The 23,101-nt window shown below is 38.0% G+C and overlaps 1 non-coding gene across 1 annotated transcript; it reads right to left on the bottom strand.

Moving 5' to 3' along the window:
- Positions 1-431: 431 nt before the first annotated feature.
- LOC131250314 (small nucleolar RNA R71) lies at positions 432-539 on the bottom strand. Its single transcript, XR_009173237.1, has one exon. It is a non-coding gene; the product is annotated as a small nucleolar RNA R71 (small nucleolar RNA).
- Between the last annotated feature and the right edge of the window lie 22,562 nt (positions 540-23,101).

Here is a 23,101-nt window from a genome sequence, read left to right as displayed (position 1 = left end):
AGTGATGGCTGCATATCAACTTCAACACCTAGTTGAGGAAGCTTAGGATGAGAATGAGGTACATCATGCACCCCCGCCTTGTACTCAACATGATTATTTACAACCGGTGGGGGTGAGTACACCTTCCTGCATGATATTCCCATTGAATGCAGGAACCGTGAACGTTAACTGGGGTTGATTCAACTTCTTCCTAAGTTTCATGGACTAGAATTTGAAATTCCATACTTACATATTAAAGAGTTTGATGAGATAATATCTACACTGCACTTCCCAAACGTGTCTAAGGACATGATAAGACTAAAATTGTTTTCTTTCTCTTTGAAAGAAAAGGCAAAGTCATGGTACAATTCCTTAAGACCATGGTCCATTGGCACATGGGCTGAGATGACAAGGGAGTTCCTTAAGAGGTTCTTCTCATATCACGAAATGAATACCTCAAGGAAAGCAATCATGAATTTTGCGCAAAAAGAAGATGAGACCTTCTTCTAATATTGGGAGTGATTTATGGATCTCATAAATTCATGTACACAACATGGCTACTATTCACAACCCCAAGTGCAGGGTCATGATGTAGTAATAACTCGTTGAGACCGAGGCCGAATCCACAGGAAATGGAGAACATAGTCTAGAACTAATCTAAGTCTAACTTAGTTGGTCTAGGTTTTTAATCCAGTAATTTAGAAAAAGGTTTTAAAATAATAAAGACAAACAACTAGGGATCCAGGAATCCACCTATAGAAATCTCAACATTAATTTACTTGATTCAATGATAACTCAATTGGAATCGAAGTCCTATGCTATCCAATTAGATGATGGAGTAGTTAAAACAAAATCTGAACTTTTCATTAATTTGGTTCCCAAATATCCATCTAATTGCAATGATGGTAGGGGAATTCAGTCATTTTACCATGTCCAGGAGACGATGGTGAACACCAACTTCTACAAATCACAGAATTCTAAAGTTAATAAGATCATATCAAAAGCCTTCACAACATATACTGCAATTTCAGTTACAATAAATCATAGAAAACTGGAAATATATCTTAATTCAAACCAAAGCTTAATGGAAGTTCAACATATAATTGAATCAAAACAAAGTAAACATTAAAATAAACTTCGGTTTCATCTCTTAGCCTTAGCTAAGAGATTACCCTGAGAAGACTAACATCCTAGAAGAAAAACAAAAGAAAAACTATAAAGATCTACTAGAAACATGAAGAAATTGAAGCAGAAGAATGCTGTTGGCGCTCCATCTAGGCCTTCTCTCCCTTTCCAAACCCTAGAAGATTCTTTGGAGCATCCTAGGGACTCTTATTTATAGTTGGGGAACTCTAACTTTCGCACTGAGTTGAAAAAATCCACAAATCGCCTCAAATTTACGCAATCTGTGCAAAATCTGTGTAAAAATTCGATTCTATCGAAGGGTTTTTGATTGAATCGAAGTTTGCTCTAAAATTGTCCAGCGAGTTTGGCTTGAAAAATCTTGAAATACTCGATTAATCGAACTGGCTTCAATTGCACCTTCAATTCTATCGAAGTGTCTTCGAGTGAATCGAAGTTTGGTCTAAAACTGTCTAGAGACTTTGGCTTGAAAAATCCTGAAATTCTCGATTCTATCGAAGTGCCTTCGATTGCACCTTCGATACTATTTAACAATCTTTGATAGAATTGAAGTCTATTCTAGCAGTTTTTCAGAACTATGTTTTCCTGGCTCAGGAATTTCAGAATATCTTTTTTCAGGACAATTTTCAGGATTCCTTTTCTTCACTTTAAATCTTCAATTCTCTTCATTCCTCATTTAGTTTCCTTAGATCTTTGGCATGTGAATTTTTCAATCTTGGTCCCTTAAGATCCATCCCTTGCCTTTGTGATTCTTGAGCATCAAATCCATGCTTTTAACATTCTTTTCAATCCAAGCTCTCAGATTCACCTCACAATACAAACATTCATAAAATATACCCATTAAGTATTATCATGTTCATAAAATCAAGATATGAACAATATGTAATATTTGACACTCAACACACTCCCCAACCAACATTTTGTTAGTCCCGAGCAAAACATGCATGACATAATTTTCAATTCTCAATGTTCAAACCTCTTCCAGAAATAATCTTTTGTGTAAACAAGCATGATTAAGTATAATCCAAAGAAGCGAGAGTGAAGATTTGAAAACCTAGAGTCGAATTAAATGAGCAATCAATCAAATAGGTTCTTCATTAATCACTTAAGAGCATAAGTTCATATATCAAGTTTTTCCAAAGTGCTCAGTGAATTCTAACTTACTTTCAATAAAAAACTATCATTTCATAATATTAGTCATGCTCGTCACCTCAAGATTAATTGAATAATCAAGTGTTGATTCCGAACTTCTCCCATTTTCCTTCTTGTAATGACCCTGAAAATTTTGTGCCAAGACCCGAGTACTACCTCTGTTTTTCTTAGAAGCTTTTTGGTATTACTTGTGAAATTTGCATCAATCACTTTAAATTTAATCTGCATGACTCAAAACCTGTAGAATCATTAGCGCTAAGTTACTCTGAAATTTGGGATTCATCGCTAAATCCAGTTGCCCTTGGAAATTTTTGGAAGTTCTGGATCGGACCTGGACCGCGCGTCGAAAGTCCGATAGCGATGATCTTAGGCTGTTTTAGTCACCATGTTGGACTTGACCATCACCTCAAAAATCAAGTCCAGATGATGTTCTGGGTCGATTTGTTTGAGTCCAGAGTGAAGAGAGTGAGAACGGTTGGAAATTTAATAAGATTTTATGAACTCTGAGTCGTGTCGCTTGCGCGATGATTTTAAGCAATCTGACCGTTGGATTCTGACCCAATTTCACCCTCTGATCAGGGAAGGTGGCCCAAGCATGTCCTTATACTTGTGGACCTGATCGAGTTTCAGTGACCGTTAAATTGAGTGTGGTCCGCCACGGCTGATCTGAAGATCCGATCGGTACGAAAACTCAGCGTGACCTAGATCCATGGTCAGTGAGCTTAAGTCTGACCTTTTGTGGTAATAGGCCCACCGGAAGTGCTCCGTTGGATCGAGAGAGGCTTGTTTTGGTTATACCCTAAGTATACCTTGGCCCTGGGGTTATTTTCATCAGTGTTAGGCCTATATATAGACCTTAAAACCCTAGCTCATACGAATTTCCTAACCCTAGCTAAGAAAGAGAAGGGAAAAGAGAGAGAAAGTGAGAGAGAAGTTGGTGAATCATCTTAGATTCTTTCCTGTTCTTCTTCATCCTTAAACCTTCACTTTTGAATCGTTATTCCGGCGATTCTGAGTTCATCCTTGGGTAAGTTAACCTAACCCTAATCTATGTTAGAGCTTAGAATAGTCCTTGTGTTGCTGTAGCTCATTTCTATTCTTGCCTTAGGTTATTCTGTCACCATTGACGAAGACATATCGTCTGAAATCAGTTCGGTGTTCTTTTCTGGTTAAGGTGTGGACTTTAATCGTATAGGTTATGGTTTTCAAGGCTTTCAATGTTAGCTAATGGTTTATTCTTGCTATGGATGAGATTTCACATGCCAAATGTTATGTTTATTTTGCGTTTTCCTGATTTGCATGTGTTATTTTGAGATTTATGTATTTTATGTGTATGTATACAGTACCGTATACGTATAAAATATGAACATGTGATTGCCATGATTATTTGTCATATACTTATGCTAACTCTATGTGCGACAACTCCTTGGTAAAAAGAATTGTCCAAATGTGTGTATTTCAACATACGTCATGTATGTTGTATTATGTATTCTAAGTGTTTGTAGAAATGTCTGAATGGTCTAAAGTGTGATATATTAATCTAGTATGGGCGTTGAGAAGCAATTCTCAACTCTCCCACTAGTGTGTATGATTTCTTTCATGCAAGTTACATTCCTTGTTGTTTAATTTCAAGTCTTGCTTATGCTTAAATCCATGTTAAGTTGATATTCTTTAAATGCTTGCGTACTACATGATTTGAGTTGTTGTTCCATTACTATTCTAAATTGCTGATATCAATATCTGTTATAGTGGAATGTGCTTGGGACTATGCATTAGTCCAGGAAATTGGTAATCAACCTTAAGTTCGTGGCTGAGGTTACTTTCGCCACGTAGGACATGATTAGACGAACCTGAGTCGTATTAGAGTTGTCGGCAGTGGTTTGGCCACATGGAGTGTTTGCGCACTCTATGTCGTTCACCCCAATGTGCGCTCGTGCTAATCGAGTTCGTCAAGTAACCCGATTGTCCGATGTATGTTCACCATGTATGGACGCTACTGTTTGAATCTAAGGTACCAAACTTACCGATGAAATCCTATTAACCATGGTACCTTGATCCACTAAGACTCATGAGCTGGACATGGTGGTATGGGACACTGTAGTCGAGCTGTCTGCCTACGCTGGGATGACGAGCCTCCCCGTAGTGACCAGTGAGCAACCAAACTCGTGAGCCGATTATGGTGGTATGGGACACTATATTCGTGCTGTCGGCCTACATTGATTGGTGACGAGCCCTTCGTAGTGACCTCGAGCATGCCTGGATACCGCATTGAGGTGACGAGCCTTATTGTGGTGACGAAGGTATGATAGGCGTGCATTGATTGGTGATGAACCCTTTACAACGACCTCAAACCATATGATCGTATGAGATGTCTAGGACTGACGACCCTAGAATGGATCACTGTTTGGATGGTGACATGAGGAAGGTACCTTAGCTTCCCAATCCTGCTGTATGAAAAGGACTAATAACAACTTGGTAATCATGTTCATGCACCGCATTTGCATGTGCTTTGTAGATGTGGCGCACTTTGAGGCGATGTCATGCGTAACGTAAGATGAAGACGCTGAGGGTGTACACGTGAGGGAACGTATCATTCTTCATACATCCTTGCATTAACAAGAGTACTTAGGACATATTTGATTGTTCTGCTTTATCATTATTGCTTGATTGAACTGATAACATGTTAACCTTTGCTTTATTGTTCCACTGAGTTGATCACTCACTCCCACGTTCTGGGGCGGTGTTAAACAACCACCAGACTCTGTCTTAGTTGCTGATGTTGCAGATGTTGATGCAACCTTTGAGGTAGAGCCGGAGATCGAGGATGATGAGGCTGCTTTCTCTTTTATGCAATTTTCAGACGGGTTCTAGTGAGCCTTGTTCTGATGCGCGGGATGGTGGGATTTCTTTTGGGAATTAAATGATGTAAAGCAACACTTGTCAGTACGACCTGGTATGTATATGTATTTCAGGGATTTGCACATGTACATATATATTTCTATAAGTCTTCCGCTTGCATTCTTCACTTATCCCTGGATTATATTTGCTATTTGGCTTAATCTATTCCATGTTTTATGCACTAATACAGACAACATACATCCATCATTAAATATGTTGCATAAGTGATGTTTTGGAACTCGGGAGCTGAGTTACGTTCGACCCCCGAATTTCAGGGCGTTACACTTCTTTTTCGAGTTTTTGATTTTATATCGACGGTCACTTTTTATTTATTCTTTTCAGACTTTACGTTGTTTTCAAATTTTTCATTATTTTCATTCTTTTTCAGTCTTTTTCATCATACATGACCTTTTTGTCAATCTCACTATTTTTTAACCAGTTCTTTTCATCTTTTAAGGTGGATAAAATTCTCCAGAATAAATTCTCAATATCTATCAGTGATTAACATGCTAACAATCATAAATTTTAGCATAATTCACGAAAAACAAATTGAATGTGTCTTGTGATTTAGATCAACATAATATTCAAACTTCCTCTTAATTAATTAAAAGAAAGAACTTAATAGATAGGTTGCTCAGTTGATCAAACTCTAACAATTCAAAATTCAATATTCATCTCATCATACTTAAATCATTCTTAAGTACACAAACTGTTGTTTTCCAAATAGGTTTTTACTTGAAAATTCAAAAAATTTCAATTAAGAAAAAATTTTCAACAATTTTTTTGCTCAAAGACTAAGAAAACACTGATTAGTTTACCTAATCCACACCCCCAAACCTAAAATCTACATTTTCCTCAATGTAAAAACATATGCAATAAGAGCAAAATTGAGAGCAATGAAAATAAAGAGGAGTAGATGAAGAGTACATGTGAAGTGAATATAAACTTCCAACAAAATATGGTTCTAGTGACTAAAACAAACTACTCCTAAGAAAGAAAATAAATTTTTAATCCTAATATAATAATTATCCAAAGGCGATGGTTCTTCCCCTGATAAGTATCTTAATAGATTTCTCAACAAGGTTTTCAACAAGATCATCTAAAAACATACTTTGAAGCAAGTTTGGATGTCTTAGACCATCTTCATCTAGAGAAATCTAAGCACCTCATCAAAGAATTTATTCTTTACGTATTGGGTGTATGTTTCACCTGCAGCAGAAGAATGTTCAATGTTAGTGGGCTGTGGTGAATAAGAGACCATAAACAATTGAATAACAAAAAATTTGTTCGTCATCATATAATTTAATTCAAAAAGCATCTCCTCCACCTGTAATGGAAAGAATTTAGTATTAGTAGGAGGAGCGTTATCAAGTTTCTGGCCAATAGGATCATTTGAATCCGCAAAGTGTGCCAGGCAAACTTCTAGATATTTAGGAGTTTCAATTAAAAGAGACTCATCAATTTCACATGTATCCATCAAGTTTATCTCATGGGTCAGGTCCTCATCCTCTTGTGGTTTGTGAAATGAAACACATTAAATTTTACTGTCATATTCCCAAAAGATATTTTCATTATTCCATTCCAGCAATTTATGATGGCATTGACAATGGCCAGGAATGGCCGGCCTAATATGATCAGAATTTGAGCACCCACATTTGAAACTGAGTGTGTTTAAGATGATGAAATTTACTGGGTAGTAGAATCTATTGACTTGGACCAACACATCTTCTATCATACCTCAGTATTCTATTCGAGCGGTCAGCTAGTTGTAAAGTTGTTTTAATGGGTTTCAACTCACCGAGGCCTAATTATTCATATACCGAGTATGGTTTCAGATTAATACTTGCCCCAAAGTTTAGAAGTGCTCTATCTACCTTGAAGTTTCCAATCACACATGAGATAGTTGGACTTCCAGGATCCTTATATTTTGGGGGGAGTGTTTTGATTGATAATGACACTCACCTGTTCAGTAAAAAATGCTTTCTTATATATGTTCAGCTTCCGCTTTACCGCACACAGATCTTTTAGGAATTTGACGTAAGATGGAAACTTTTTAATTTCATCCAACAAGGGGATGTTGATCTTAACTTGTTGAAAAACCTCTAGAATATATTAATTCTCACTTAACCTTTTTGATTTGATAAGACATTGAGGAAATGGGGCCACGGGTTTGTATCTTTGTAATGGCTCTTTGTCATATGGAGCATTGCTAGATTCACCACCATCCTTTGAATTTTTGGACTCCTTAGGTTTCTCAACCTTCCTTGGAATCTCTTTGTCTATTTTGCTTTCACTTCTTAGGGTGTTGATGGTTTTAACATGTTCCACATGTTGAGTTGAAGAGTTGATATCACTTATCTCAAATTGTCCTTTTGGGTTAGGCTGAGGCTAGGCCGAAAAGATCCCAGTCTCCCTTACATTTAGTTGTGTCTCAAGTCTTGCAACCGAAGTTCTGAGCTCATTCATAGCTTGTGAAAAGGCCGAGCTAAGAGTCCTAAAGGGGGGGGCGGTGAATAGGACTATGCCAAATTAAAAATTTAAGTACGGAATAATAAAGAAATAATTAAAGATAGCACTTATCAATTTAAATAGCATAAATGAATAGCAACCTCAAATGTACAAGTATTGAGAGGTTGATACAAATGTTGTTCTAAGGACAACCTTACACCAAAAACCAATGGCTTATGGTAGGACAACCTAATTTCTAGAATGGTCTGTGTATCAAAAACTCAAACAAATACAAAGGAATAAAGAATAAAACAGAAATAAATTTCTATTACTATTACAACATTCACCACATGTGCAGAAAGTAAATTACAATCATTCACCACAAAATGCTGAAAAATAAATTTCAACATTCAATCACTTAAGCACATGCAACCATTCACCACAACTCCAGCAATTATAGTGGTTCGCTTGTGTGTACACCAACTGTTAAAGAACAGCCACACAACTACACTCCCAATATCCTCACATAGTGGATATTGGCATTCACTATGAAATAGGTTTTCCAAGGTTCACCTAAAACCTTCACAATTGTGTCTTTCAAGTGGGCTTACACAATTCAAAAGCCCTACACTCTGAGATTTTTTGGATCACCTCAGAAAAACCAAAAAGGAAAGAGAGATTTTTCTGGTACAACCTCAAAAACTAAAAAGAGATTTACCAAAATGTAAATATACTTATCTGGATATTCTCCTCTGATGAAGCCCAGTAAAACCGATTCGATGTAGATGTTCAATGTAGACATTCAATGTACAATCTCACATATGAAAGGGTTCTTAGATCTAAATGATTTTTAGATTAAATTGTCCAGGGCTATCTTGATTTGATTTTGATCTCAAAAAGAGTAAAATCAATATTCCCTTTACAAAAGAATTAGAATAGAATAGAGATCAAAAAATCAAATACAAAAATCTATTAAAAGAACCTTAAATACTAACCAATTATCTTCTCAAATGTGGGGACAAGTTCTCTCAGAGTTGTGAGTTGAATATCTTAAAATTGAATGAATAACTCTGAAAATCATCCTCAATTTATGGGCAAAAATACTATTCACTCGACTGGCCCAGTGGTCGGTTTGACTAGTCAAAGGACCAAAAAGAATTCAAAATTTTGGGCGCGATAAGATAAGATCGCTACTCAATTGGTCAAGTGGCTTGCTCGACTGATCGAGTGGCCTGCTCGACTAGTTGAGTGGGACCCAGTTTGGTTGCTAGACTTTAAGTCGAGCCTGCTCGACTGGTCGAGCACTGCTTACTCGACTGGTCGAGTAGTCTTCACTACTGGTCGAGGAACTAACAGAAAATTCTAAAAATTAGTAACAAACCTTGGACTAGTCGAGCCAGTTCTTGGACCAGTCGAACATAGGCTAAGACTAGTCGAGATAAAGCCTATAAAATTATATAATGACCCAAATTAAGTATGCAATCAATATGACCTATCCTATGGTCAATCTAGGGTCATTCATACCTTATAGGTGAAAATTGAACATTGAAACATTGTTCGCTTCGGTTGATAGATTATCATGAAGTACTTGAAGCTTGTCATCTTGAAGTACTTTGAAGCTTGAGCTTGAGAGCTTGTAACTTGAGTTTCAGCTTGAGTATATGACCTTAAGCTTGAGAATATTACTTGAGCTTGAATTCTTTAAGTAATGCACACTGTCTTGATATAGTTGAAACTTGAAAACTTGATCTAGTACTTGAACTTCTTGTTCTTGAACTTGTACTTGATTATAGGTAAGGATGATATAACGTTGAGCCACACAAGAAACAGATTCCAAGAGGTTTTGGCACTACAAAATTTGACAATCCTAGGAGCTCGATAAGATAACATTTACAATCTCCCCCTTTGTCAAATTTGTGATAAAATGAAATAAATAATATGATGCACATAGTAAAGATATGCACAATAAAGAATCATGCACCAGTTACAACCTGGTCAAAGAATTATAATCATGCTCAAAGAATCATAATCATGCACTAATACTCCCCCTCAATACATTACTCCACAAAATCCAAGAGGAGAGGAGAAATTAGCTACCTAACCACTTCCCTTCTCCACATTTGTAACATACATCCACTCTATAGAATCCAATATCATAATGAAATAGGCATATCAACACAAATTCTACCCCTTTTTGTCACAATATGACAAAGGAAAGAACGTAAAAATGATGATGGAAACAAGAGAACAAAGAGTAACGATAGAGAGAAGTTAGGTCAAGATAACATAAATATTGCAAGATAATCATTCAAACAAGTCCACAATAAGAACAAAACATGTCCAAGCATACAAAGTTAAAGAGAAATCCATGTATAAAAGTTATTACAGATTAGAAATTCAAAACTAATCTGAACCAGAAGGAGCAGGTATGAAAGGATCGATTTGATGTAGTCTCTTGTTAATGTGCCTCAGATATTTGTGCATGTATTTAAATTGATTTTCTTGGGACACATGCATACCTTCTAACTTTTCCTCAAGAGAACGCAAACGTTCATCAAAATCAGACGGTTGAAAATCAGGATCCGCTGCAGAGTCAGATTCAATCTCATCAAAGATGTCATTAATATTGACAATCATCTGGAGACAAAGCACCCTCCTCTTCATTTGCTTCAGCTGCTCCATGAGCACCCTCATCAAGTTGACCTGGGGCCAACTTCAAATTCATCTTATTATTATTAGAGTTGTTGAAGGGTAGATGGTGAATAGGAGCTTCTTCAACAGGTTTAACCACTAGAATATGGGTGGCTAATACAGTCATACGATAAGCAAAAGGTATATCACTGTTACCTGGATGGAGATGGAACTGAATCATGATATAACAAATAAGTGAAGGGAGACACACAGAGGCTCCAGTAATAATAGAATGAAGAATACGAACTATGAATGTAGTAAGCTCGGTTTTGTTACTAGATCTAGGGTAGACATTTGAAATGAAAATCCTATGAAGAACCCTGTATCTGGGTAACATAAATTTGGAAGCAAGTGCATTCCCAGTACTCCATTTTGCATCCATATTACATAAAACTCTAGTGAGCATTTGCTTCTTAGATTCAGAAGGTTTTGCTACAAGAGAACTAATGGGAACACCGTCATCATTAACTGGAAGGTCCATTAATCCAGAAATGAGGTGACGGTCCACATCAATTGGACCTTCTCTAGTAGAAATTGTAAATGTAAGATTCTCAGTAGAGAAGTCAGTAACACAGGCATACATGGCTTGTACAATAGACCGTAATGTCGGACCGTCCCAAAGAAAAATGTTATCCCATCCTACAGATTAAAGAAGTGGAAGGATACCAAAAGGAGCCAAATGATCAATGTTAACTGTCCGTTCTATTATCACGTTGTGTAAGCAAATATCTTGCACATACTCAGGATCTTTCTCGGGTGACTGAAGATGGCACATCGTGATAGGAGCGGAACAAGAAGAAGAGGGACCACGAGATCCTTTCTTCCTGTTTCTACTCTCCATTGCAATAAGAAAATCAAGGAATACAAGGATTGCAAAAGAGACAAGAAGGGTTTCAAGAAAATCAGATTTTTAGATTAAAAAAACCCACCAAACAACCATAAACCATGAAATAAACAACAAAAACAAGGAAATGGAAGATCAAAGAACTCAAATTTATAAGGAAATTAAAAATGAAGCACTAACCAAGGAGGAATCGAAGATGGGTTCGACCGATCATGGTAGGGCATGTTAGAGAAGAAGAACAAAGTGAAGAAAAAGGTGTTTTTCCCCAAATAAAAAGCAAAACCCGAGTTTCATGACTGGTCGTGTACATACTCAACCAGTCGAGCCATGACTGGTTGAGTGTGTACTCGACTGGTCTTGCTGCATTGAAAATTTACAATTTTTTATCTATTTGATTTTTTTAAAAAATTTTAAGATAATATTTATACATTATGATACAGAAAGGCACAAATCATCAATTCATGTTGCACATACCAAGATCAAATTTCAATTTTGCAAACCTATTTTTGTCGAGTGGTTTTGTGGATATGTCTACAAGTTGATTCTCAGTCAAAAGATATTCTAATGAAATTATCTTACCTTCCACCAGTTCACGAATATAATGATATCCAATGTCAATATGCTTGCTTTGTGAATGCTGAATTGGATTTTTAGAAATATTAATTGCGGTTGAATTGTCACAATATAAAACCATGGATTCTTGCGCAATTCCGTAGTAGCTTAGCATTCTCTTCATCCGCACAAGCTAGTGCATGCATTACCAGCAAAAATATATTTAGCCTCAGTTGTGGAGAGTAATACGGAACTCTGTTTCTTACTTAGCCAAGAAACCAAATAGTTTCCAACATAGAAACAACCACCGCTGGTCGATTTACGATCATCAATGTTACCAGCCCAATCAACATTCGTGTAACCAGCTAATTGCATACCAGTATCATATAGATACCAGAGATCAAGATTATCAGAACTAGCAACATATCACAAAATGCACTTAACAGCAATCAGATATGACTCTTTAGGGTCAGATTGATATCTAGCACAAATTCCTATGCTAAAAGCAATATCAGGTTGGTTCGCAGTTAAATAAAGTAAACTACCTATTATACTGCGATACAACATAGGATTCACACTCTTACCTGTTGAATCCATGGAGAGTTTTAAAGTAGTACTTATTGGAGTATCGAAATTTTTCCCACTCTCAAATTCAAACTTTTTAACTAAGTTCAGAGCATATTTGGTTTGAGAGATAAAGAAACCATCAGGGAGCTGTTTGACTTGCAACCCTAGGAAATAGTTTAGTTCTCCAACCATGCTCATTTCAAATTTATATTTCATAAGATCTGCAAATCAATATTCATGTTAGCACAGGTAGATCCATAAATAATGTCATCAACATAGATTCGCATTATTAATATGTGATCATTATGTTTCTTTACAAACAATGTCTTATCAACACTTCCCATTACAAAGTTATGACTTAGTAGAAAGTTAGTTAACTTTTTGTAACATGCCCTGGGAGCTTGTTTCAAACTATAGAGTGCCTTTTTTCAGGCAATAGACATGATTAGCATGCTTAAGGTCTTCAAAACCCTTTGGTTGTTCAACGTACACTTCTTCATACAAATCGCCGTTTACGAATGCACTCTTTACATCCATTTGGTATATTTTGAATTTTTTAAAGCACGCAATAAATATAAATGGTCTGATTAATTCAAGACGAGCCACTGGGGAAAAGGTCTCATCATAATCAATGCCTTCAATTTGAGTGTACCCTTATACAACCAGCCTAGCCTTGTTTTTAATAATATTACCAAGTTCGTCAGACTTATTTTTTAAAATTCATTTTATTTCGATAATGTGTTTATCTTTTGGCCTTAGAACTAAGTACCAAACATCATTTCAAACAAACTGATTTAGCTCTTCTTGCATTGCAACAATCCAGTTTTTGTCAGTAAGAGCTTCTTTTACGTTAGCCGGTTCTATCTGAGATGTAAAGCACACGTAGTTACACATATCTTCAAGTTGTTTACGAGTGTGCACACTAGTGAGAGGATTTTCAAGGATTTGATTAGATGGATGATCTTTAACTGTCCTCAGTTCAGTGTTATTTTGATTAGATGAAGAGTCTGGTTTTTCAAATAAATGGACTTCATCATTTTCTGAACTTGAGACAGGTGTATTCAAGTGATCATCTATAACCACATTAATGGACTCTTGAATTACACCGGTCCTCTTGTTAAGAACCCGATACGCTCAACTATTCAGAGTATACCCTAAAAATATCCCTTTATCACTTTTGGTGTCAAATTTATCCAGATTTTCTCGGTCACGTAAGATGTAGCACTTGCTGCCGAAAATTCGAAAGTATTTGACAGTAGTCTTCTTATTAAACCACATTTCATAAGCCATTTTACTATTTGATTTTTTAGTATAAACACGGTTAATATATAACAAGTAGTATTTACAGCTTCAGCCCAAATATTCTTAGGAAGCTTCATACTATTTAACATTACATTTGCCATTTCTTGAAGGACTCTAATTTTCCTTTCCACTACCCCATTTTGTTGTGGTGTTTTGGGTGCAGAATATTCATGTGATATTCCCTGATCACTGCAAAATTTCTCAAAACTGCTATTTTCAATCTCAGAACCATGATCACTACAGATCTTAGTGACTTGTGATTCTTTCTCAGTTTGGACATGTTTAAGAACCCTTTTTACTTCGTCGAGAGTTTCTGATTTCTCTCTTAAGAAGACTACCTAAGTATACTTGGTAAAGTCATCTACAATCACCAGAATATACTTCTTGCCACCTTGACTCTCCATTCTAGTTGGTCCAATGAGATCCATGTGGAGGAGCTCGAGTGGTTCAGATGTGGCATTATAGTTCACCTTTTTGTGAGCACTCCTAGTTTGTTTACCAATCTAGCACTCCCCACATATTTTATCCACTTTCTTTACTTTAGGTAGACCTCTTACCAATTCTCTTTTGCTCAATCTATACAAGTTGCGGTAGTGTACATGTCCTAGGCGCTTATGCCATAAATCAGTCTCATCAGTTTGGACCATGTAACACGATAGCTTAGATGAGTTTGAATCACAAACAATGTAGCAGTTCTCAGAAGTTCTGCAACCAATTAATATTACAGAACCATTCTTATTTAAAATTTCACACCCTTGGTAAATTTTACACTATGATTATTATTGCATATTTGAGAGATGCTTAGTAAATTATGTTTTAAACCTTCTATATATGAAACATTCTCAAATAGAGGGAGGTTTAAGAGTTAAACTGTACCTTGGCCAACAATTCTGCAATTGCTACCATCACCGAATGTGACTGAACCATCAATCATGTCTTTAAGATTGGTGAATAGACCTTTGTCACCTATCATATGTCTGGAGTAACCACTGTCTAGGTTCACTTTGAATGGCTTAAAGCTTTGAAAGCGGTGTGGGCAACCAAACAAGTAACCTTAGGGACCTATTTCATTACAATTTTTGGTTTAGGAGTATGTTTGTAGTTATTATACGACTTACCCACTGAGTTAGATTTTAGGAGCTCCTTAAGTAAGTCAACTATTTTCTCAACTAAAGGATAACAATTCTGATTTTTATAGTTGATATGGTTGCTTCTAGGTTTTGAAGTTGAAAAGTTTTAGTATTTTTAGAATTATTTTGATTTAGACTTTTCCCTTTTGAGTTAGAAGACTCCCCTTTAACAAATTTAGGAGTATTCTTATGTTTGGGAGGAATACTTTTATTGTAGCCCAATCCAGATTGATCGCCACATTTTCTAGATCCGGATAAAAGTTTTTCTAATTTAGGATCACCTTGGGCATACCTCCATGTGTCCTTCAAACTCAAAAGCGAAGAGACTTCTAGTTTTAGCTTTTCATTTTCAGATTTTAAGTTTTCAACTTGGGACGTTTTGAAATCTAAGTCGCACTTAGTTTTTTCAAAGCAATCTGGAAAGTGTGATTTTTTTAAGACTAAATTATCAAAATTCTCTTTTAGTTTTGAAAACTTTTCTTTTCAAAGTTTTAACTTTATAGCTATTTTGCAACTTTACTTGTATAGGGCATCATAAGCATCTTGAAGGTCTTCTTCATTTTCATGGTCACTATTTAGATTTTCTTCACTGGTTGAATCATTATTATCTGAAAAAGTGAACTTGGCTAGAGGCATTAGGGCTTAACATCATTAGCAGACTCGATTTAAGAATCTTCTGACTCTAGAGCAGGAAGATTCGTCCCATGTAGCCAACATACCTTTCTTTTTAGACTTATCCTTCTTAGGATATTTGTTTTCTAGATGCCATATTCATGGAAGTTGTAGCATTGGATGTCTTTTAAAGATTTCCAAGTTTTAGATATAGGTCTTTTCTTTTCAATAGGTTTTTGCAAATCAACCCTCTTTTTACTTTTGAAAATCTTGTAAAACTTTTTGGCTAAAAGAGCCATATCATCTTCAGAAGTTTCTAAATCAAAATTACTATTTTCATGAGTAATACTTTTAGAAGACTTAAGGGCGATGGACTTACCTTTTGGAGCTTTAAAGTTTAACTCGTAGGTTTGTAAAGAACCAATCAGTTCTTCTACCCTTATATTATCCGTATCATGAAGTTCCTGAATTGCGGTCACCTTTGAATTGAACCGTTCAGGCAATGAGTGCAGTATCTTTGCACAGACTTTACTTTCTGGGATCCTATCACCAAGACCCCATATAGAGTTGACAATGTCATTCAATTTTGTATAGAAGTCCATGAACGTTTCACTTTCTTCCATATGTATTTCCTTAAATTTGGTTGTGAAGATTTAAACTTTAGATTTCTTGACAATTGTTGTACCCTTGTGTGTCATTTCCAAGATATCCCAGGCTTGCTTTGCAGTATCACAAGATATAATTCTCTTGAATTCATCCAGTGATAGTGTGCAAGTAATTACATTTAAAGCCTTTGCATTGGTACTGCTCTCACTTTTCTGAAGAATGGTCTAAGAAAAATAAGTTGTGACTTTTACAGTTTTAGATCCATCAGTACCAGTCACTTCAGTGGTAGGAGGGGTCCAATTGGTCACTATGGCTTGCCACATGCTCTCATCCATGGATTTCAAAAAATCCTCATTCTAGCTTTCCAATAGGCAAAATTGGAGCCATCAAATGGTGGAGGCCTAGTGACTGAAAGGCTATCAAAATTTGACATCTTAAAAAGCTCATATCAATTAACTCACGAAATTAATCCAAATAATAATAAATCGAGCTATTAGGCTCTGATACCACTTGAAAAAGCCAAGCTAAGAGTCCTAGAGGGGGGGGGGGGGGGGGGTGAATAGGACTATGCCAAATTAAAAATTTAAGTGCAAAATAATAAAGAAATAATCAAAGATAGCACTTATCAATTCAAATAGCAGAAATGAATAGCTACCTCAAATGTACAAGTATTGAGAGGTTGAAATAAATGTTGTTTTAAGGACAACCTTACACCAAAAACCCAACGGCTTATGGTAGGACAACCTGATTTCTAGAACGGTCTATGTATCAAAAACTCAAACAAATACAGAGGAATAAAGAATAAAACATAAATAAATTTTTACTACTATTACAACATTCACCACATGTGTAGAAAGTAAATAACAATCATTCACCACAAATGTTGAAAAATAAATTACAACATTCAACCACTTAAGCACATGCAACCATTCACCACAACTCCAGTAATTATAGTGGTTCACTTGTGTGTACACTAACTGTTAAAGAATAGCCTCACAACTACCCCACTCCCAATATCCTCACACAGTGGATATTGGCTTTCACTATGAAATAGGTTTTCCAAGGTTCACCTAAAACCTTCACAATTGTGTCTTTCAAGTGGGCTTACACAATTCAAAAACGCCACACTCTGAGATTTTATGGATCACCTCAGATAAACTAAAAAGGAAAGAGAGATTTTTCTGGTACAACCTCAAAAACCAAAAAGCGATTTACAAAAATGTAAATATACTTATCTGGATATTCTCCTTTGATGAAGCTCGATAGAACCGATTTGATGTAGATGTTCAATGTAGACGTTTAATGTACAATCTCACATATGAAAGGGTTCTTAGATCTAAATGATTTTTAGATTAAATTGTCCAAGGCTAGCTTGATTTGATTTTGATCTCAAAAAGAGTAAAATCGATATTCCCTTTACAAAAGAATTAGAATAGAATAGAGATCACAAAATCAAATACAAAAATCTATTAAAAGAATCTTAAATACTAACCAATTAGCTTCTCAAATGTGGGGACAAGTTCTCTCAGAGTTGTGACTTGAATATCTTAGAATTGAATGAATAACTTTGAAAATCGTCCTCCATTTATAGAAAAAAATATTGTTCACTCGACTGGCCCAGTGGTCGGTTCGACTGGTTGAAGGACCAACAAGAATTCAAAATTTTGAGGGCGATAAGATAAGATCGCTACTCGATTGGTCGAGTGGGACCCAGTTTGGTTGCTGGACTTTGAGTCGAGCCTGTTCGACTGGTCGAGTGGGACCTAGTTTGGTTGCTGGACTTTGAGTCGAGCCTGCTCGCCTGGTCAAGCACTTCTCACTCGATTGGTCGAGTAGTCTCCACGACTGGTTAAGGAACCAACAGAAAATCCTAAAAATTAGTAACAAACCTTAGACTGGTCGAGGGAATTCTTGGACTGGTCAAGCCAATTCTTGGATTAGTGGAACATAGGCTAAGACTAGTCGAGATAAAGCCTATAAAATTATATAATGACCCAAATTAAGTATGCAATCAATATGACTCCTATGATCAATCTAGGGTCATTCATACCTTATAGGTGAAAATTGAACATTAAAACATCGTTCGCTTCGGTTGATAGATTATCATGAAGTACTTGAAGCTTCTCATCTCGAACTACTTTGAAGCTTGAGCTTGAGAGCTTATAACTTGAGTTTCAACTTGAGTATATGAGCTTAAGCTTGAGAATATTACTTGAGCTTGAATTCTTTAAGTAATGCACACTGTCTTGATATAGTTGAAACTTGAAAACTTGATCTAGTACTTGAACTTCTTGTTCTTAAACTTCTAGATCTTATACTTAAGCTGCTTGAACTTGAATTTGAACTTCTTGAACTTGTACTTGATTGTAGGCAAGGATGATATAATGTTGAGCTACATAAGAAACAGATTCCAAGAGGTTTTGGCACTACAAAATTTGACAATCCTAGGAGCTAGATAAGATAGCATTTACAGCCTGTAGTTGCTCCTGCCTAAATGCATTTAATGTATCTTCAAGGGTTCTCCTTAGTGGAAGTCCACTAGATGGCCCTTATAGATAATTGGTTACATTTGCAGTTAGTTCATTCTCCAATTAAGGTTCCGTTCATCAGGAGTGTGCTTATCAGAATTTGGTGCACTAAGTAGCCATTGATACGCATTTGTAGTATCTGCTTGAATGTGAAACATCTCTTGAAAAGCTAGGATTGTAGGACAATTTTTGGTTAGTTGTGCAACACTCTCACAATTTCCACATATGGTTTCAGCGACTGTTTTGGACCGAGTTAATTCCTTCCTAGATTTCAAGTCCTCAATTTTTTGGGTGAGAATTGTCACGCCCCAAACTCGGAGACCAGGCTCACAGAATTCTCGATTGCCGAATCCGGTGCCGACAGCCTCCGTAGTACCACATTCTCGGCTCCCAGCACCCATACGCCAGGTTCTAATCCTGGGATCCTACAAGGAGGATTTTCCAACGTACATTTATCTCATAAGAAGCATAACCACAAGTTTACCCAAATCACAAAGGCAACATCATCATCACATATTCACTAATATAAACAGTTGAATACAGTACTGAAAGAGAAAATATACATATATTGAAAATCAAAGCTCCATAAGACCGCTGCACGCTTTAAGCTCAATGTTGCTGTGACCTAACGCCACCTGCACACATTTATCATGCATAAGCTTATATAAAGCTTAGAGGGTGGCATAAGTGTGTGTGCAAGGTAAGTGTCAAGTATGCAATATCAGAGCAATGCAGAACATGATGGTAAGTCCATTATTACCATCAACTTTATCTAGGCTATGCAATGCAAAACATAATAAGCCAATATCATATACTAAGGAAACAATGCAGATCAGTTATGCAATGCAGAGTCATAAGAAGCCAAATATCATATACCGAGGATACAATGCAATATGCAAACCTGACGGGTCCACGAATACCGTCAACCTCATCTAGGCCATATAAATGCAAAAACATAGCAACCCAAAATGCCATATGCCGCGGATGTAATGCAATATGCGGTGCGAATGAAATGACCAAGTTAGAGTGTGAAGTCAGGATGATAGTATGTAGTATCGCACGCTATAGGGTTCATCACAAGAGACTTCTATCCAAATCAGTCCCATACTTAATTTTGGATAGCCAAACTCAATGTGGTAAACTCCTGATCTCAGGTTGGTCGTGCGCCCCAACCGAAATCCTAGCCATTGTGAAGGTATACAACAATTAGTTGCGTACCACTAGCCCAAGTGGGTAGTGAATGATTGAATCAAATGCTGAGTACGTAACTGCTACTCAGTAAGTCCACATATCAGTATCGTACATATCTGGGATCATTATTGGGGTCTAGTATACTCCAAGCTGGATACCGCCCCTACCGGCTATGCAGCCCAGCGAGTGGAAAAGACCTCACTACCCGCCTGCCAATATCGGCCTGACTCATCGATAACGAACCCATTTGTGAGCTAGTCAAACTTATCCTAGCTTACAGCCCTCTCACTTGGGTGGATAAGGCCACACCCCCTCCCAACCGACCACGACACAGTGGGAAGCACGTCCTCCTGGTATTCGGCATTAGGTGCTCATGTCTTTCACTCGGTCTAGACGTTGAAGCATCCCTTAGCCATGGGAGTTTAGGGACTTTCACCCATGGACATCCAAAGTACCCATATGCTCAAACTAAAATTTTTGGTGTCCCATCTAGCCATCCATGATATGCCTGTGGAGGCCGCAACCCTGATGTCATTAGGGCACCAAATGATCATATCACAAAATGTGAGATGCATGAGCCATACCATCCAGTCATGCATTAAACCTGCGCGTACCGTGCGCTCATGTGGGGCAACTCCGTCTCTCAAGGAGTCCCATAAACAATCAGCCCAATGACACATGCTTTGTTCAATCACTCCTCATAACAAGCATGCGAATGATGTGTATGGGCATGTATCATGAAGTATACTAAGCATGATTATAATCACATACATCATGGTGGGCCTGTATAAGGCGTCCCATGGCCCGTAATAATGAACGAGTGGCGTGCACACAATCACATACACATGGTGGGTCTCATACATCACAATTGGGCCTTGCACAAATAAGGGGCTTCACACAATCACAATGGGCCTCATATAATCACAATGAGCCTCATATAATCGCAATGGGCCTCATATAATCACAATGGGCCTCATGCAATCACACAATGGGCCTTATACAATCGCGATGGGCCTCACATAGTCATAATGGGCCTCATACAATCACAATGTTATGCTAACATATACTCAGTGTGTATACCAATCATAGTCGTAATCGATAATCAGCCTATATATATGGCGGGGTTCATAGAAGGACAGTAGATTTAATCCATAACATGAGGATCGGTCCTCAACAGTGGATATACCAAACCTGATACCACTAATCTTTCCATCTATGGTGATGATATTCTCTCCTCATATCAAGGATTGGCCTAGATGGCCTACTCTTATCAAGAATAAGGAGTGGGCTTCCTTGCCTGTTCTATCACATAGCAATCTGGGCTTCCTAAGGGCCCAATAAGCACAAGGTGGACCACATTCCCTATGGAAGGCTCGATACGAACACAAGATGGGCTCCAAGGCTTGGGTGGTCCTACAGGGTATGGTGGAAAACATCATTATCAAATGGGGGCCCAACGGATTGGGATAGCCTAATCAAAGGGAAATATGGATAATATAATCATCAATGGGGGCCCAACGGTTTGGGTTAGCCCATTAAGGGGAGATGAGAATGGGCATAACAATGGGCCCTAGGGAGAGTTACAATGTGGACATCTAACCATCATTACTCATACAACGTGGACATTAAACAATCATTACTCCTAAGGCATGGCCCGTTTAATATCAACCAAGAACATGGATGGGCATCATAAGCATCATTACATACATCCTAGTGGAATCACACATCACAATCGGCCTCATATACATCATCTTGGGCCTTATACAAGGACTTTATATACATCGCATTGGGCCTCACTCATGGGCCACATATACATCATAATGGGCCACATCCCATGGGCCTCATGTACATCACAATGGGCCTTAAAGATGGGCCATATGCTTATTATAATGGGCCTCATATACATCACAATGGGCCACAATAATGGGCCTCATATACATCAAAATGGGTTGCATCACGTAGGCCTCATATACCTCAAGTGGGTTGCATCACGTGGTCGTCATATAATCATAATGGGCCTCATATCTGGGCCTTAAATGTATCACAATGGGCTGCATTACATGGGCTTTAAATATATCACAATGGGCTGCTCATATGAGCCACACAAATATCATATTGGGCCACATATATGGGCCATACAAACATCACATTGGGCCGCACATATGGGCCACACAAACTTCATATTGGGCCTCACCAATTGGGCCATATATACAATCTCAATGGGTCTTACACAAGGGTCTCATATACAATCTCAATGGGTTAAATACACCACAATGGGCCTCACGCCTGTGCCCCAAATACATCAAGTGGGCTGCATCACATGAGCCTAATAAGGTGGCCCATAATCCAGCAAAATAGATGGGCCATAAGTACAACATATACCTCAAGGTGGGCTTGCAAGATGGGCCTTAAATACATCATGTGAGGGGTCTATGGGCTGGACGGTGCTGATAAAATGCGTATATCATAACGGGCCCCAAGGATGGACGGTGTGGATACAAAATACATACATCCAGGTGGGGCACACGAGCGTACGGTATAGATGAAACACGCACAGCATGGTGGGCCTGTACAGTGCAGGCGAGCCCAGCACATGCAGTAAGTGGGCCCTGTGCCATTAAAACGGGTAGACAACGCGGATATGAAATACATACATCAGAGGTGAGTCCCACCATCCAGCGGGCTGGATGGTGCAGATATACAATACATTCATCATGGTGGGCCACGCAAATGGACAACATAGTGAACAAATACGTACACCGAGGTGGGTCTCATGTCTAAGGGTCAGACGGCGGGGATAAAATAGATACACCATGGTGCATCCTATGGACGGACAACAGGGATAAGACATACATCATGGTGGTCCCCATCACTGTCAAAGGCATGGATGGTGTGAATATACATATGCCATCAAGGTGGGCCCTACTAGCACCGTCCAAATGGATGGTGTGGATATAAGACACATCAATGTGGGCCCCTCCTCTACAAGACGGATGGACGGCTTGAATAAAACACATATATAATGGTGGGATCCCACAACACGTCTATGTACGGACGGTGTGGATACAAAACAGTTACATCAATGTGGGTCCCACCCCCATACGTGCCACACGTGTGGAGTGGGCCCACGGCCTGCCCAAAATAGATGGATGGTGTGAATGTAACACGTACATCATGTGGGCTCCTCATCTAAGCCATGGATGGGCGGTGTACGAAACACATACATTGCAGGGGGTCCCACTGTCCTGGACAAATGGATGGTTCATATCTAAAACTCTTACATCAAGGTGGGACCACCCCCACACCTGCCACATGTGTGGGGTGGGCCCTCATCTCCAAACGGATGGACGATATGTATAAAATACATACATCATGGCCGGGCCCTCTCTGCACCATCCAGAAATGGATGGTGTGGATATTAGAATACACACATTAAGGTGGGTCCCATCCCACACGTG

This window comes from Magnolia sinica, chromosome 6 (genome assembly GCF_029962835.1).
Source record: "Magnolia sinica isolate HGM2019 chromosome 6, MsV1, whole genome shotgun sequence".
In the NCBI taxonomy this organism is placed as follows: domain Eukaryota; kingdom Viridiplantae; phylum Streptophyta; class Magnoliopsida; order Magnoliales; family Magnoliaceae; genus Magnolia; species Magnolia sinica.
Note: the sequence above shows the minus strand (reverse complement) of the source record. Positions and strands in the feature narration are given on the sequence as shown.